Source organism: Ictidomys tridecemlineatus, chromosome X, assembly GCF_052094955.1.
Source record: "Ictidomys tridecemlineatus isolate mIctTri1 chromosome X, mIctTri1.hap1, whole genome shotgun sequence".
Taxonomy (NCBI): Eukaryota; Metazoa; Chordata; class Mammalia; order Rodentia; family Sciuridae; genus Ictidomys; species Ictidomys tridecemlineatus.
Genome location: NC_135493.1, coordinates 46,964,361 through 46,983,694, shown reverse-complemented (window position 1 = coordinate 46,983,694; position 19,334 = coordinate 46,964,361).

The window sequence follows — 19,334 nt, the reverse complement described above, 5'->3', positions numbered from 1 at the left end:
GGTAGAATATTTGCCTAGTATGTGCAAAGATTGTTTGAATCTCTCAAACTAAAAAAAAAAACAACAACAACAACAAAAAAAAACCCCACATCTTTAATATAGGAAAACAATCTGTCCAAAATTTGGAGAGATGGGATAGACTGGAGAGACATAGCCAACATCTGTATAATTAGAGAAATCCTGTTGAAACCAAAATCTGGTAGGACCACTTACTTAATAATTTTTTAGAGAGAGGGAGAGAGAGAGAGAGAGAGAGAGAGAGAGAGAGAGAGAGAGAGAGAGAGAGTTTTAATATTTATTTTTTTAGTTTTCAATGGACACAACATCTTTATTTTATTTTTATGTGGTGCTGAGGATCGAATCCAGCGCCATGTGCATGCCAGGTGAGCGCGCTATTTCTTGAGCCACATCCCTAGCCCCATAATAATTTTGTTAAGTTTCTGAAAGCTACGTGTTCTCTACTGTAAGCATGAGATAATCTTGTAGCATATGGTTTGTGAGGTTCCTACATTTTTGTTGGCTATAGTAGCAAGAACCTCAATATGTTCTAAAAATGGAAAATGAAAAAAAAGGTATTGTCATTACTCTTTAACTGGGATATAAAGAATACAGTTATGAAATATATCATATGCTTCTCAATATCACAGGTCTACTTTTCTTCTCTTGAAGGAAGGGGTTTTCCTCTTAAAAAATAAGAAAAAAGAAATAAAAATATAAAGAAATAAAAGACACTAATTGGTGAAAATCACAGCAAAAACGAAAAGATATATAAAGCATGAGAATGACAGCAAAAGTGGCACAAAAGCAAACTTTTGTTTCTTGAAAAATCAATAAGAATGATGAATCTGAAGTCCTTTTATATAAAAGGGAGAGAGGGCAAAATCATTCAATATCCAGAATGAAACAAGGAACAGTATCACTAAATACATAGATTTTGAAAAATTAGAAGCTTTGTGTGATCATAATCTGAATGCCTTCAAATTTGATAACTTGGATGAAAATGAAAAAATTTCTTCTAAGACACAAATTATGAACTGTCATGCAAGTAGATGACCTGACTAGACTATCTATTCTAACATTGTATCATTTTTTATATGTATAAATAATTAATAATCTTTCTTATTTAAAAAACAAGATCTACATGGTTACACTAGTGAGTCCTGACAAACTTTTAAGGAAGAAATAATACCAACCACATTAATCTCTTCCAGAAAATCAAAACAGATGAAAAATTTCCTAACAAGGCTATCATTACCAAAGTACTAAAGTCAGATAAAGATTTCACAAGAATTGGAAATTACAGAATAAACTGTTTCATGACCACAAATTTTGCCATTTATTTTACTATTGTTTTCTACAGGGATTACATATTATTTTGTTCCTCAATACTACTGTCTTCCTTGGGGATTAGTTGAATTTTTTTGTAAAAGGTTTTGATATGCTTCTCATTTTCTTTCATATATCTTGTCTACATGTTTTATTTTTGTTACCATGGGATCACTTTTAATATCTTAAAGTTTTAAGACCTAATTTGATTTTGTGCTAAATTCAACAGTGTATAAAAACTATCCTTCTATACCCTTCTATTCTTCTTTTTACTGTTAGTGGTGGCAAGAAATGATTTCACTTCCTTTGAATATATACCTAGTAGAAGAATTGCTGGGCCACATTGTAGTTCATTTTGTTGTTGTTGTTGTTTTAGGGAAATTAGAAAACAAAAATCTTTTTACTAATGACTCAACTAATTAACATCCATTCCAAAACTGTAATAACAATCATATAATTCATATAGAACCAAAAAAGACCAAGAATAGCCAAAATAATACAGAATAAAATCAACAAATTTGGAGGCATCATCATACCTAATTTCAGATATATCACAAACCATAGAGCTATAGTATCAACTATAGCAGGCAAAAATATTCAAGAGAATATCTTGCATAGTAAAAAGTCACTTCTCTCTTACTGGGGCCAACATTCCATCTTTCTCTTTCAACAATTTGAACAAAATATGTCTGTTGTGAATCTGAGTTTTTCAAATTTGGACATAACTTAGATTCTCAAATTCATAGAAATTTCCCTCTCATAAAACTTGGGAAAATGCCAGCCATTATTTCCTCAAATGTTTTTGTTCCTTTGTTTCTCTCAATATCTTTCTGGCAGTCTCATATATGCAAGACTGCTTTATGGTGACTGCATATCCTTTAGGTTCTGTTAATATATTTTCATTTTATTGTACTTTCATTGTACTTTCTCTCTGTACTCTATTTTCCTCAGATACAATGATTTTAATTGTTTGATATTCATATTCACTGATTCATCTTGTTGTTGATGTCTGCTTTTCAACCCTTGTATGTAATTTTTTTCATTCTAGTTAGTATATTTTTCAGCGTGGGAATTTCTTTTTAGTTCCTTTTCCATAATTTTTCTTTATTGATATTCTCATTTTGTTTCTATAGAATTTTCTTATATTTTTTGCAAATAATATTTTATTGTTTTTAATTGAAAAATAGTAATTTTATATATTTATGTGGTACAGTGTGATGTGTTAATACATGCATAGTGCATAATAATAAGGTCACATTATTAGTGTATCTTTCATCTTCTATACATTTTTTTGGAAAAATCTTCAAAATTCTGTTATCTATTTGGAAACATTCAATACAATATTATTAAGAATAATCTCCCTATTGTGAAATACTCTTCATAAATAACAATGTTTTGTACCTATTAACCAATATCTCCTTGTGGGTTCCCTCATATTTCACTCCACAGTCTCTGGCAAAGTGTCACTTATGGCAATATAGATGAACCTGAAGAAAAAAAATAAATAATTCAGGAATAGAAAGATAAACACCATATGAAATACAATATCTTATTCATATAAGATATCTAAATAAGTTGTTCTCATAAAAGTTGTAAGTAGAAGAGCATTTGCCAAATAGTATCCCATAGTGTACACCATATCTTGACTATTATGAAAAGTGATGGAAGAAGCACAGAGGCTCAGATATGTTTTTAACATGGTGATTTTATTTTCTTTGAACATATTGCCCATGTCCCATGTGGGCAAGGGATTTAGTTCTTCTCCAGTGGGATTGACTGGTTGAGAAATAAAAGTTAAGAAAAGTAGTACTAGGAAATAATCTAGTACTACTAAAACACAGAAAAGAAATTCAGAGCTGGGGCAGCAACAGGCCAAGCTGACCAGATGGGTCCAGCTTCTAAAAAGAAGGGAGCCTGCACTTGCTTTATTTATATTGGAATACATCAAAGAGTTTCTATAGAAAGTTCTTCACCAAAACAGGATAAAGATGGGGATAGGTAGGCTGCTTAGCTCTTAATGGGTAACACCCATCTCCAGTGCTGTGAGGGAGCCTCTGGCAGAGCTGAGGAGGAGTTCACTTGAAAAGGGAAATCTTGATAGCAGGTATTGCCATTATAAATTCCCAGTTACCAGATCTACACCCTTACTAGCTTCAATGATGAAATATCCTCACATATTTCATGGGTGGCTTCTCATATATATAAACAGTAGTTGGATTTCTGGGTCATAAAGAAGTTATATTATCAATATTTTGATGAACTTCCATTCTGTTTTACTTAGTGATTATACTAATTTATATTTCTACTAGCAAAGTATGAGTTCCTTTTTCTCTACAGCATTATTTCCTAACTTTTTCCTTGTTGACAATAGTCATTCTAACTGATATAAGGTCATATCTTATTGTGACTTTGATTTAAATTCCCCTAATATTAATGATGTGAAGCATTTGTTCATATACCTGATGGTCATGTATGTGTCTTCTTTTGAGAATTTTTTTTCAGATCATTTTCCCACTTCTAATTGGGTTAGTGGAAATTTTATTTTACATTCAGTTGTTCGAGTTTCATATATATTCTCTTTATTAATTCTTTGCTGGATATATCTTGCAAACACTTTTCATCTCATGTTGGTTGTCTCTTGACTTTGTTGACTGTTTTGTTTTGTTTTTCTGCATGGAAATTTTTTTAAATTGATACAATCTTATCTGCATATATTTCAGTTCCCTGTGTTTTGGGTGAATCTTATTCAAAAATACTTTGCCCAAACAAATTTTATGAAGCATGGAACTATTACAAACACTTTTTTCTGCATATGCAAAAATATGCTATTTGTTCAGTTAATTTGCCCATGTTTTTCTTTAGTGACCTGATTATCTGCATCACAGTTTTAAGAAGTATCTTTTAAATAATTTAATATCTGGGCTTTTATCAGGTATATTTTAAATTTTATTGTCTTCCTGTGAATGGGATATTTTGGTTTTGGTGTTGAAATTTTTAATTTGAATATTAAAATGTGGTGATTTTAGAAATAAGGAAAAATCCCTATCTCAGAATTTTCAGAGTTCTGGGGTCATAACGTGTATCTATGCTGGGAATCAGCCTGAGGCTTTTGGACATTTTTTTCTCAGCCTATGTCTTTCCTTGACTCCTTTATAAATTCCCCCCCAAAAAATATACATGGTTGTTTATGAATGTACAGAAAGCAGGTGCGACTTCTATATATATTGAAGTTTAATTGTCAGTAGGCTTAGATGCAATGGCAGTCTATCTTCATGTTCACACTTTTGCCATCAGAAACATGAAACTATAAACAAAACATAGAAAGCCAATTTCTGAAAGAAAAGGAACTTATTGCCCACCCTGACTTTAACAAGTTGTGCAAGAAACATATGTAAATGCACCATATGCTTGGGTATTAGGGGATGGTCAATTGTCACCAAAATAACAGATAAAGTAGAGAAAGCTGCAATTTACTAGTTAAGCTGTTCAAAAAAGACTGCAGGCATTCTAATACCATCAAAATTCCAAAATAAATAATTTTAGTAGGAAACACTTGTAAATTTTTTTATAGGTGGAGAGGTAGAGTTCCTATGTTTTCTCCTTTGTCATTTTTCCCGATGCCACTATAAATCTAACATGAAGGAATTTTAGGGATGTGAAAAAATTCTGTGTGATACTTTATGTTCAATTACCTGTATAATTATATATTTGGCAAAATACACAGAATATATCACATCTAGAATGAAAATTGATATGAAACATGGACTTTAGTTAAAAATAATATATAATAAATTCTAAATTATAATAAATTTACTATGTTAATGCAATATATTAATTACAAGGGAAATCAGAGGCAGAAGGAAGATATAGTTTAAGAGAAACCTTTGTAATTTTTGCTCAAATTTTCGATGAATCTGAACAAAGATGTTGATGGTGACTTTGTTTATTAATGGTAAAAATTGAAAACATCTGGGATGTTCTTCAGCAGGTTAAGAAAAAAATTCTATAAGATGGAATACTATACCTCAATAAAAATAAATGAGTTAAAAGCCACATTAAGATGTGGATGAACACTTAAAATTCATACTGCTATGTAAAAGAACCCAACCTCCAAACACCACATATGATGTGATGATATTTACAATATTCTCAATTTAGTAAAAATGTCATGATGGTAAATAGATCAGTTTATTCCAGATGCTTGGAATGGATTGCCTTGTATGAGCAATTAAACAGAGTGTTTTAACGCAGTGAAACTACTACCTAATATAATTATGATTACATGCTACTATTTAGATATCAAATTCCATAAAACTGTAAAGAATGACCTTAAACTTTAAGTATGCACATTTTACCTATTTAAAAGGGAAGAAGATCATAGAATTTTGTCAGACTGTACAATGCTCTGAACTGCTTTGCTCCATCACATTCTTGTGCCATGATATTCTGCCTTGCTTGGGGTTCTGAGGAATGGAGTTGGCCATCTCTGAACTGAGATCTCCGGACCCATGAGCCCCCATATAATCTTTTATTCCTTTAACTGTTCTTGTTAGGTCTTTGGTCAGAGTGGCAAAAAAAAAGAACTGACTAGAATAGTTTCAGATAAACGAGGAGAGTAAATTCAATGAACTATGTAGTAGTCGATGAAAGTTGCAGTAATTAGTATGAACTCTTATCTAATTTAATATAGAGATACGTAAGTATTTCTAGATATACACAAGTATATGCAGACTAGGATATATCCATGTATTTCCCAGCTCTGTCCCCTGAGGAAAACTGAAAGCAATTACCCCTTCTTTAGCAATGAGGATATCTAACCCAATTTAATATTTCAACCATTCTCCAGTATAAAGGAATATGACTTCATAGAAAAACTGGTGCTTACCACACAAAAGCAAAAATTTTAGAAGATAAGCCTGCAGCCTTTTCAGTACCAAAATGACTGCCAGAAAAAAAAATTAAACTAAAATACTAAAAATATATTGAAGGGTCACAGGAGTCAACTGAATGAGACCCTTTTTTAAAGTTTGAACAATTTGACCAACAAAAAAATGGATTTTGAGTACTATGCAAATAATAAATAAATATTTGTGGTTTGTGTCATATAAACAAACAGTATCATTAAATGAGGAGAATACATAAAAGTCCCATACAGGAAAACTTTAAATAATTTATTTAATTTTTCCATACTTCTAAAGGTAAACCCAATTCTCTACTTTTTAAGTGTTGGCTGTACCTAGTGGATTTCTTGCAAATCATACAGTATAAAAATGCAGAATTAAGAATAAATTAAAAGTAGAGTAATCTGGCAAACAGTACTTTAAACCAAGTGATCAAGATTAACATCAAGGACCACTCTACAGAATGCCTGCAAGTAGTGCTCAAAGTCTGGGTCATTATCTTAGTTCATTTGTACTATTATAACATAATAACACACAGTTCTTATTTTTTACAGAACAGAAATTTGGTTTTTTCAGAGTTTAGGAGAATGGAAAGTTCAAGATAAATATACTGCTGGCAGTTTTGGTGATCTGGTGGGAATATTTTAAACTTCCAAGGTTGTACCTTATTTGGGGAAGGGGAGAGTGATATGTCCTCACATTGTGGCCCAAAATAGAAGGATATATATATATATATATATCCTTCTATATATATATATATATATATATATATACATATATATATGTATATATATATATATATATATATATATATATATCCTTCACACACACACACACACACACACACAGGCAAGTATACATACTCACATAAAAAACCTAACGTATTTATATATGTTATAATTATTATGCTATATAAAATAAACCAAACTCAGAAAGTCAAAGACAGAATGACTTTTCTCATATGTTGAAGCTAAAGAGAGGCGGGAAATAACTTAAAAAGGAGATCTCACAAAAATAGAAAGGAAACTAATAGAGAAATGGGTGGAAGGAGGTATGCATGGAAAAATAGTGGGTTTTGAAATCTACCAAATTATATGTTAATGTATGAACCTACTACAATGAATTCCACATCTAATATATATGTATTATATATATATATATATATATATATATATATAAAATTATAATGCAATGAAGTAATGGTAATAATAATAATAGTAATAATAGAAGGGAGATCAGAAGGATAGGGCAAGTGAATCAGCAGGCATAAGGAGGGATGGAGTAGGAGTGGTACTGAGAAATTAGATCAAATTTTGTCATGTGAATATATGCATATGGCCAAGAAGATCCCACATATCTGTGTAATTACAATGTGTCAATAAAAAATATTTTAAAAAGGGAAGAAAAGTAGTTTGCAGAGAGACAATAGGAAAGATCCCTTAAGGGCAACTAAGGAATAAGAAAGACTATACCCATGGCAGATTCACAGATGTAAAAGTGAAACTCCTTTATGATGAGACTCTGGGCACCCTGCTCAAATATGATGGTCAAAGGAAGTTTGCTTCCCAGGACTCTTTACACCATCCTCTAACACCCAGGCACTCAGAGGTCACTGAAGCTATGGTCCAAAGTGGTCCAGTTACTGCTTAAACTGAGAAAAGACTTGGTATTGTTCACCTGGTGAATTCTTCAGGAATTATGGATACTGAACTCAAGGGGTCATAGAGGCTAAAACTGAGATTTCAAAGGAAGGCATCAGAGTGTCTGCAATGTGTAAAAGGTTTGAAATCCTTGTGGACAGCCTCTAAAGATAAATACATATAACTATGAGAAGGAAGCTGAAGATGAAGTGGAGACCCTTGGGATAAAGAGATGTGGAATACCTGTTCTGGAAAGATGCTTGATATGGATAGAGCCAGCCTAAGAAAGAGGCCATGTGGGCTATTGCTCGCTGTTCCAAAGTGGTGGTATTGCCTGAGTTCTTTGGAGCTCATGTTTGTCCCAAAGGTCATATGTGGAGCTACAGGGCATTTTGGTCCAGCTGGGCATCTGTTTTTCTTTGGTTCTATCCCTTCATTCTATGACCTTATTTCCTCGGTTCACAATGACAATGTTTATTCTATGCCATTATATATTAGACGAATGCAACTCATTCTTTGAGTTTTTACAGGGGCTCACAGCCAGTTGTTTGCCTTGATTCTTGGATGAGACTTTGGACTTGGACTTTTGAAAAGTATTGTAACTATGAAGACTATGGGGTCTCTTGGAGATGGAATGAATGCATTTCAATTTGTGAGATATACATGAACTTTTGAAGACTATAAGTGGAATATTATGGTTTGGATGTGAAGTGTTCCTTCAAAAATGTCTTGTAAGATAGTGTAAGACTTTTCAGAGGTAACACAATTAGATTATCAATTCTGTGATCAAGTCAGTGGATTAATCCATTTGATTAATTATTTGAAAGGACTTCTCTACTAGGTGATGACTGTAGCAGACACATTGTGACTAGAAGTAGGTCACAAAAGATATGCCTTTGAGATTTTTATTTTTTCCCTACTCCCTTGCTTTCTTTCTGCTTCCTGGCAGCCCTGAGCTAAGCTGTTTTCTCTACTATGTCCTTCTGCCTTGATGTTTTCTGCCTCACTTCATTCCAGAAAAATAGAAGTGGTTGACGATGATGTTAAACTCTTAAACTGTGATCTCAAAGTAGAATTTTCCTTCCTCCTCTATGTTGTTCTTTACAAGTATTTTGGTCACAACAAAACAAATCTGACTGACATACCTATTAATTGTGACAAGTGTATCATGCAAATATAAGATGTTAAAAATAGATACCCAGGCTAAGAAATAAAAAACTAAGTTTTATTTTTTCTCTTTGTTCTTTGATTATTACATGTATTTTATTCTGCCTTTAACAGATGTAAGAAAAATCTTACATTTATGTCATTGATTACATGTAAAATTATTACATTTATTTCCTTGATTACATGAAGAATTTTGTGGTAGTCTTAGTCAACTTTTTCATTGATGTGCCTAAGTACCAGGCCAGAACAATTGTAGAGGAGCAACAATTTATTTGGGGGCTCATGGTGTCAGAGGTTTTAGTTCACAGAAGATTTGGCTCAAGGTAAGACAGAATATCATGGCAGAAGAGTCTGGCAGAGGGAAGCAGCTCACATGGTGATCAAGAAGCAGAGAGAGATATTCCACTTTCTAGATATAAATATACACCCCAAAGTCATTCCCCCAAATCCCTCCTCTTCCAGCTATGCCCTACCACTTCCACTTCGGTTACCACTCAGGTAATCCCTATCAGGGAATTAATTCACTGATTGTGTTAAAACTCTCATAACACAATCATTTCTCCTCTGAACCTTCTTGCTTTTTCTCATATGTGAGATTTTTGGGGACACCTCACATCCGAACCATAACAGGCATATTTCTAAATATTATATGATTTTACATATTTTAAATTTTCCATATGTTTTAAAGACACTAATTTACAACATGTACTCTTGTCTTAAAATTGGTTCGCTTTGAAAGATATGTCTTTTGAAGTTTATAGTAGGGATACCAGTACCATTTATAAAATGCATTTAAACAAAACTTCAATAATATATAAGTCGGATTTATCAAATATTTCTTGTTCCATGCCACATGCAGATCATTGTTAAATTAGTTATGAAAGATTGCTGTATTTCAAGTTCTTGTGAGTGCAGTAAAAATTAAAATGAAATTAAATAATTGTATTTTCCAATAGAACAATAGTGTATCATTTATTATTCATTATTTTGAATAAAATATAGTAAAAATATCATCTCTCAGGTACATTATTTAAATAAACCTTAAATGATCAATTATGATTATAAAACATTACTTGAGATTAAGCCTTATGAAGTATTTTGAAATGCTATAACTTATGTATTCTAATGACATATTAGCTTAATATCTGAAAATGGTTAAATTTTTAAGGAGGAGTGAAAGATTTTGTAATCATTGATAAGAAATGTGCCATATTTTAGTGAAACTTTTTATAAAATACATTATTTATATAATATTAATAAAAGGAAATAATTTTGAAACAGAAGCTTCACCATTTTTATTATATGCAAATATCATTTTACCATGTAGCACAATGACTTTTTTTTGTAATATAGACTATATCTTTTTTTTTTGATTGTTCAAAACATTACAGAGCTCATGATATATCATCTCTCATACATTTGACTCAATTGGGTTTTGAACTCCCATTTCTACCCCAAAAACAGATTGCAGAATCACATCTATTACCTACTCACATTTTTACATAATGGCATATTAGTGACTGTTGTATTCTGCTACCTTTCCTATCCCCTACTATCCCCCCTCCCCTCCCCTCCCCTCCCATCTTCCCTCTCTACCTCCTCTGCTGTTGTTCAATTCTCTCCCTTTTTTCCCCTCCCCCTTGCCCCTCATAACCTCTTATAATTTTGTGTATCATTGAAGGTCTCCTACCATTTCCATATACTTTAACTTCTCTCTCCCTTTCTCTCACCCCATTTGTCTTTGTTTACTGTTAGTCTTTTCCTCATGCTCTTCCTTCCTGTTCTGTTCTTAGTTGCTCTCTTTATATCGAAGAAGACATTTGGCATTTGTTTTTTAGGGCTTGGCTAGCTTCACTTAGCATAATCTGCTCTAATGCCATCCATTTCCCTGCAAATTCTATGATTTTGTCATTTCTTAGTGCTGCATAGTACTCCATTGTGTATAGATGCCACATTTTTTTATCCATTCATCTATTGAAGGGCATCTAGGTTGGTTCCACAGTCTAGCTATTGTGAATTGTGCCGCTATAATCATTGATGTGGCCGTATCCCTATAGTGTGCTCTTTTAAGGTCCTCAGGGAATAGTTCGAGAAGGGCGATAGCTGGGTCAAATGGTAGATCCATTCCCAGCTTTCCCAGGAATCTCCATACTGCTTTCCAAATTGGCCTCACCATTTTGCAGTCCCACCAGCAGTATACAAGTGTACCCTTTTCCCCACATCCTCGCCAACACTTATTGTTGTTTCACTTCATAATGGCTGCCAATCTTACTGGAGTGAGATGGTATCTTAGGGTGGTTTTGATTTGCATTTCTCTGATTGCTAGAGATGGTGAGCATTTTTTCATGTACTTGTTGATTGATTGTATGTCCTCCTCTGAGAAGTGTCTGTTCAGGTCCTTGGCCCATTTGTTGATTGGATTATTTGTTAGCTTATTGTTTAATTTTTTGAGATCTTTGTACATTCTGAATATTAGGGCTCTATCTGAGGTGTGAGGGGTAAAAATTTGTTCCCAGGATGTAACCTCTCTATTTACCTCTTTTTGTATTACCAACAGGACATATTCTTTGCAATTCTTAGCAAAATGTATTATATCATGCAAGTATTATGTGAACACATCAATATCAAAATCCAATTTTGTTCTTAAACTTGATTAAAAAATCCATTTGAATACCATATAGTATACTAAGCTTTCATGGTTTTATTTTCATATATTTCTTTTGGCGGGCATCTCATCAGTTCTTTACTCAAATTACAAACAGATATAAATCTTTTTGGATTATATTCAGGTTTAAGTTATTTCATGAATGAAGGTGAACACTTCACAGCCATGAGTACCTTAAACTAAAATTTCTTAATGCTTTTTAATTCTTTAATTTAGATACATCCCTCACTTTGATATTTCTAAGTCTACCTATTAATGCCATAGATATTTCCACAACAAACTTCTGAGTACTTACTAGATCAGTAAATAATAACCTTCTGTAGTATAATGCTGAGAATTCCATTTTCCTAATGATAATTTTTAAAGTTTGGGAATTACTTGTCAGATTTTGGTAATTTTGAGTTTATACCCCATTCTTTTATATGACACCAATAGGAAACATCAGTATATATAAATCACAGTGCTTGATAGGTATACTTAATAATTTCTTAAGCCAAGAAACCAATTGCATTGAGTTGTCTACTTTAAATATAGTAATTATATTGTCTTAGTATACAAATTAGTATCTTACATAAATATGAGATTTTTATTCTTATATCTGATTTTCATTTATTTTTCAGAATTTTAATAGATTTTACATTTTACAAAAGTGATTTTACATTTTACAAAAGTGATTATGTATGCTAATAAATTTATATTACCAGATTACATTGAGAGGGAATTTTAGTTAATTATGTAAATTTCATCTTTTATGAATACTGAAAAATGATGACTTGATATTTGGGTATAGTGATGCATGTTGGTAAGCTCAGCTACATGGGAAACTGAGGAAAGAGGATTAAAATTTCAAGGCTAGTTGGAGCAAATTAATGAAAACTAGTCTCAAAATAAAAATTAAAAAAGGACTGGGTATTTATCTCAGTAGCAGAGTGCTTATTTAGCAAAAGTGATGTCCTGGGTTCAATTCCTAGTACAACAAGGACAAAAAAAACAATGAATTGATCAAATTAAATAATAAAACATGATACAGATATTTTGGGGGTTATTTTCTAACAAAAATGTTGATTTTTTTTTATATTTGTTCACTTTGCAAATAAATTGTGGACCATTTGCTAAATGTACTTAATGCTAGTTATAATGGTAAAAACTTAAATTAAATCATTGCCTTTAATGTTTTCAGAAATGTTGAAATATTATCATTTATTTTACCTGAGTAAAATAAGAATCAAAGAGATTAATTTTCCCAAGGCCACTTAGTAGATACTTGGGTGAACCAAGAATTCAAGACATATCATTTTCTAAAATCCTAAGTTTTCAACAATGTTAAACTACTTATATTATCATGCAAAATTTAGAAAAAGTCCATGCAGACAGGGATCTTATACTACTACACTGTACTATGATAACAAACACACAATTAAAAAGTAAAGCTTTTAAGGTTGTACATTGTTTATTTATTTCAAAATTGAAAATGTCAAATATAATAAGATTATTTGAGATATTTATATGTGCTAATAAATTGTGACTCCCTTTTCATAGTGATTTCAATGTTGATCAGCATTTATAATAAATGCTGATTTAATCACCTAATAAGAGAAATAACCAATGCCAAAAAGAAATACCACCATATTTTCCTCTACTAATGCATTTATCATTGGAATTTAACTTTGAATATAAGAGTAAGACATGTATTTTATTGTGGAAAAAATAATAAATGAAATCTTGGTTAAAAATATGTTTCTAAAGAAAAAAGTCTATGATTTTTTTTCTCTTCATTTTTTTTCCCGTCTAACTATGACCCTGTCTTAGTATTCCTCCATGAATCCTTGTTTATTCTTTCTTTCCTTTTGTACTTACAGCTTGTGAATTTTGGTGATTCTAGGGTAAATTTATAATTAAAATCAAATTACTTGTTCAAAAATATATGCATTTGAGGTGTATTTACTTTTTATTCAGAATAACCCTAATGATATTAGTATGAAAACGTCATTATTATTCTATCAAATGCTAATAGCATACATTTATCATTACTTTTAATATTAACATAATGACACTGCTTATAATATGGACATTTCATATCCTATATGATGTATAAAATATTCCCTACAAGACAATTGGTTATTCATGAATAAATACAATTTAAAACTGTACCTTGAACTAACAACTATAGCTTTTTAAATTACAACAAATTTGTGTAAAATCAATTTATTCTTAAGAAAAATGCTATTTAAGGCACTTTATCCCTATGTACCTAAGCATTTGAGAGTTAATAGGCTTATATTTCTGTATTCTATTCTTTTTTATGAACTTATTATCAGCTCTTCTTTTCTTGAGCTATTTTTCTTTTTTACTTTCATGTCTTAAATTCACAAATTTTCTAATGAAGGTAGAATGGCAGAACTTCCTTATTAATGAAGCTACTGGAGAAAAAATTTAATTGTGCAGTGATAATTCTACTTACTACCTCCTTGCCCTATAGGGATTTTCTGAAGCATTACTAACTCTTAAATCTAAACCTTTCAATATGCATAATTTCTCAATATACTATAAAATAAAATTGATCCGAAAACAAAAGACAGCTCCAATTTATAAGTGAAATTAATTGACACACTTTATAAGACATCAAACTCATTTTCCCCAAAAGCCTTGTATGTATGAAAACCCAAATAAATGACTATCCAAAAATCTCTTTTACCCACTTTTTGGGACATATCAGAAAAAAACTAGAATACTTCATTGTAGTGCTATTTCCTGGTGTAAATCATCCACAAACTGGCTATAGGCCCTTCTGAATGAGCCCCTTTTTTTCAGTATTCTATATTTTTTATATGCCAGGTCTACAGTACAAAGAGTTGAAACTCCTACAGGAAGAACTTATTAAAAACTGCCTTACAGACATTTAGAAAACCAGGGAATTGTATTTGTGAACTTTCAAACAGCTTTCTAGAAGTGAGTTTCCTTTCATATACGCATTATGAGAAGTAATGAAACTGGTAAATACCCTGATTACAAAGTATTTGTGCCTTGTTTATAAGCTACAAATCAGTTCAAATATAGCTTACTTATGAGAAATATTTTCTGCTTAACTATTCAATTATTGTGAATATTAAAAAGATATTCTTTTTTTTGCTTAATCTGTCTTTATTAGATACCAATTATAAAAATCATGCTATCAATATATAATACAACAGTCCATATCTATAATTTTGATATTAGTGAAAACAGTCTATGAAAAAAAATGTTTTTAGCTTACTAAGCCACAAATTCTGTGATCAAATTGCCTCAGATTCAATCCAAGATCTTCTACTGCTAACTTTGTGATTAAAGTTATTTTACCTCTCTGCCTCAGTTTTCTCTTGGGAGAATGGGGATAGAAATATTAACCTAATTCATGAGGTTATTATCTATATAAATAAAACACAAGACTGTGGTGCAAATAGTAGGTGATTCCTGTGTTTCTATTATTACTTATAAAAATAACCTAAGTGATAAATAATAAGGGAAATTTATATAATCTAGGACATCAGGCAACACTGCTTGATGCATAGTTAGTGATTTATAAGAGTTTGTTAAATAGAAAACACTTTAAAATTATTAAACATGTGCTATCATTGAAGTAAAAAATAATAAAAAAAATCAAATGAAACAAAATGTTAGCATTATCAGTAGAAAATAACAAATTTGGTATAAATTAAATATGAGATGTTTTATTTTTAAAGAAGAGTAAATGTTCCTGATCATACCACCCTTTTTTTGGTTGTTGTTTCTTTGTTTTTGGTACTGGGAATTGAATCAAGGGGGGCTTAATCACTCACTGAGCCACATCCCCAGTCCTTTTTTTTTTATATTTGATTAGAGACTGAATTGCTTAGGGCCTAACTAAGTGGCTGAGAATGTCTTGGAACTTGTGATCCTCTTGCCTCAGCTTCTCAAGTCACTGAGATTACAGGAGTGTGCCCCTGTGCCTTGCTTGATGTTATATATCTTGATAGAAAAAATTTAAGTCATAAGGAAAGTATGAAAAAATACATATGTAAGTATATGTTTCATACATATACATTTAAACATATGCATATACACACACACACACACACACACACACACACACACACATATACACTGGTAGAGTGACAATTATTATGGTGATATGAATCAGGCTAGAGAAAAGGCAAAGAATGAAGGGAAGAAGGCAGAACTGTTTACCTAGCTAGTGTACTATGCTGCTTCTGGAAACTTCTGGTTACAAATTGTGTTATTGAAGATGCAATGCCATTCTAAAGTTGATCAAAGTACCAAAATCTATACTAGAATTCTTTGATAAATATAGGATGATCCTATGTCCAATTGGTTCATGGCCAACCTAGGTGGAAAATATAATCAGTAAACTTGTTCTGAAGTCATTTTATCTATAGAATGTAATATGCAAAAGAACCCAAACAACATTCTTCAGAAGAATGATAATTCATTTGAAGTGCATTTTTTAACTTCAGAAATGATTTTGCTACAATTTAGCATGACACGCAATCGCGAATTGCTGGCTATTTGCCTTTTAATTGCTTGATATTAAAATTATAATTTGTTAATTTTACATGGATTAAAAATGTAATATATTATATGAGCTAATAGATTAGAGCAAAACAGAAATATGTCTATGCTACCAAAACAGGTTAGGAATAATATATGTTTCTTTTTAAAATTATATATATATATATAGAGAGAGAGTGCAATATCTATAATACCTTATTAATAACATCAATGTACTAAAATTTTTTCCAGGTCTATTATAGATATAAAATAAATTTGTTATAAAATATTTTAATAAATACTTACTTGTGTCTATGCAATTTACATTGGTATATGGTAAGTTTTGCAAGAAATTGATTAGAAAATCAACACTGTAATTTAATGATCATCTGTTAATCTTGTTGTGCCTGCATTGCTAAATCTTGTTGAAATCTATCTTGTGATTCAGGAAACAAGTGTTCCGAAAGGACTATGTGGGCTGGAAGATGGAGGACTATATGTAAGTAGTGTTGAAATATTAATGTTCTTGATGTATAATTTATGCTTTTTGAAGTTTTATCCTATTATGATTTAATTGTTTGCTATTCCCCAAAAGGTCATGGGTGAGACAATGCATGAAAGCTTAGAGGTGAAATGATTTGGTTATTAGAGTTTTAACCTAATCAGTATGTTAATCCACTAAAAGGGATTAACTGGATGGTAATTGTAGGAGGTGGATTCCTAAGAGAATGCCTTGGGGTATATGTTTTGAACTTTTTGAGTGGAGTCCCACACTAGCCCCCTCTCTCCTGTCCCCTCTCCCCTCTCCCCTCTCCCCTCTCCCCTTTCTCCCCTTGTCCCCTCTTCCCTTTTATTGGTGACAATACTCTGACCTGCTTTCCTCTGCCATATTATTCCACCATGAATTTTTGCCTCACCTCAAGGCCTAAGAAATGAAGCTGTCTATCTATGGACTGAGACCTCTGAATCCATGAACCTACCTCGCCCATAAACTTTTCCTCCTCTAATTGTTCTTGTCAGATATTTGGGGCAAGGTGGGAAAAAAAAAAAAAAAAACTTGACTATAACATATCTTACTGGGGAAAAAAATCTTAATTTAATCCTCAATATTTTGAATTAGTTAATCTTTCTGATTGTAATTGAAAGATGAAAATTCAAGAATAGCAGATCATACAACAAAAATGGCTCATGTTTATGTAAACAATGATTTTTCAATTACCTCTCTCAGCTAGGACCAAAAGTCTTCAAATTGGCTGTGTTTGGATTTAAAAATTAATCATTTTGGAAATGTTGCTCATTTTCATCAAATCATTAATTTGTTAGATCTGTCATGAAGTGAAAAAAAATCATATTTCATACAAACATTCTTGTTTTTTGCCTGTCAGAATAACTGCAATGCAAGTCATACCACAAAGGACACCATTTTAAATATTTTATTTTTTAATTCAAAAATATTAATCTCCAAAATAGTACTTTAATATGATCAGATTATCTCAGTACTATATGGGTCCTGGTAGGAGAGATCTCTGAACTCAACTGTCACAAGAATATATTGGAGAACTAAGCATCTGAACTCTCTCTAGAGAAAGTTCCAGTAGTACAGATACTACTGTCTCATAAAACTATCTGTATAAGGTTTCTCGTTTTCTTCATTTCGATAAATATACGATGATCTTATGTCCATTCCTAAGGAAAAACAGAATATTGTGGTTATACATAACATTAGGATTTTAGTTATACATAACATTAGGATTCCTTTTGACATAATTATCAATGCATGTTATGTAATTTTCTTTAATTCAGGTCCTAGCATTTTTCCTTTTCATACTCTTTTCCCTTCCCTTGTTCCCTTCCCTCTGTTCTACTGATCTTTTTGCTATTTTTTATATATTTTTTAATTAGTACCTTGTGGATATACATTAAGATGAGATTCACTGTGGTGTATTCATATACAATGTATATAGGGAAATTGGGTCGAATTCATTCTGCTAATCCCCCTTTATCTCATCTCTCCTCCGTCCCCCTCTACCCCCTTCCTCTGCTCCACTGACATTTTTTCTACTTTGACTGAATTCCTCCATTTTCTTTTTTTCCCTCTTTTTTTTTTTGGTATAGCTTTCACACATCAGAGAAATCACTTGAAAATTCACTTTCTAGGTCTGGCTTATTTAAATTAGCATTATGATCTCCATGTCAATATTTATCTCAAATACGTGTTGAAAAAGCATTTGATAAAGTTCAGCACCCATTCATATTCAAAGTAATAGAGAAACTAAGGTTAAACTTAACATTGTAAAGACTATCTATGACAAACCCAAGGCCAACATCACAAGAAATAGCAAAAAGCTGAAAGCATTTACTCTAAAATCAGGAATAGGCCAAGGATGTCCACTCTCACCATCCCATTCCAAAAGTTTGTAAGCAGCTTTAAATAATAATAACAATAATAAAAAATATTATTATTATTATTATTATTTCTTTCTATTTAAGAACCTCTTTAAAATGAGAACAACCATCACATCCTATTCCCATGTTTTTACCTCACAATATCATATTCAACATCTTTTTTTAATATTTATTTTTTAGTTGAATTTTAACATAATGTCTTTATTTTATTTATTTATATGTGCTGAGAATCACACCCAGGGCCTCACATACACTAGATGAGCATTATACTGCTGAGCCACAACCTCAGCCCATCTTCAACATCTTGAACCACAATATTCTGTTTTTCCTTAGGAATGGCTTCCACAGGCACACATTCAAAAAATTATCACTTCCTTGTATTTTTTGAAGGTGAAAACAATATAACTATTCCAATCTTGATTGAAATAAATAATAAATATACCAATGTGGGTGTAGAAATTACATCAATTCTGTAATCCAAGAACATGTATACAATGAAAAAAATTTAGTCAGATTCTACAAAAATCAGTGCATTTAAGACCATATTTTAAAAATTTATCAAAGATTCATATAATATCTACCTACTAGAAAACACCATATTTTTACAGAAAGAAAGCTATTCAATTTCATTATCAGCCATCATTTTTGCATTGATCATATATGTCAAATTCTTTTCATAAAAAAAAAGTTTTGTTTAAGTGTTTT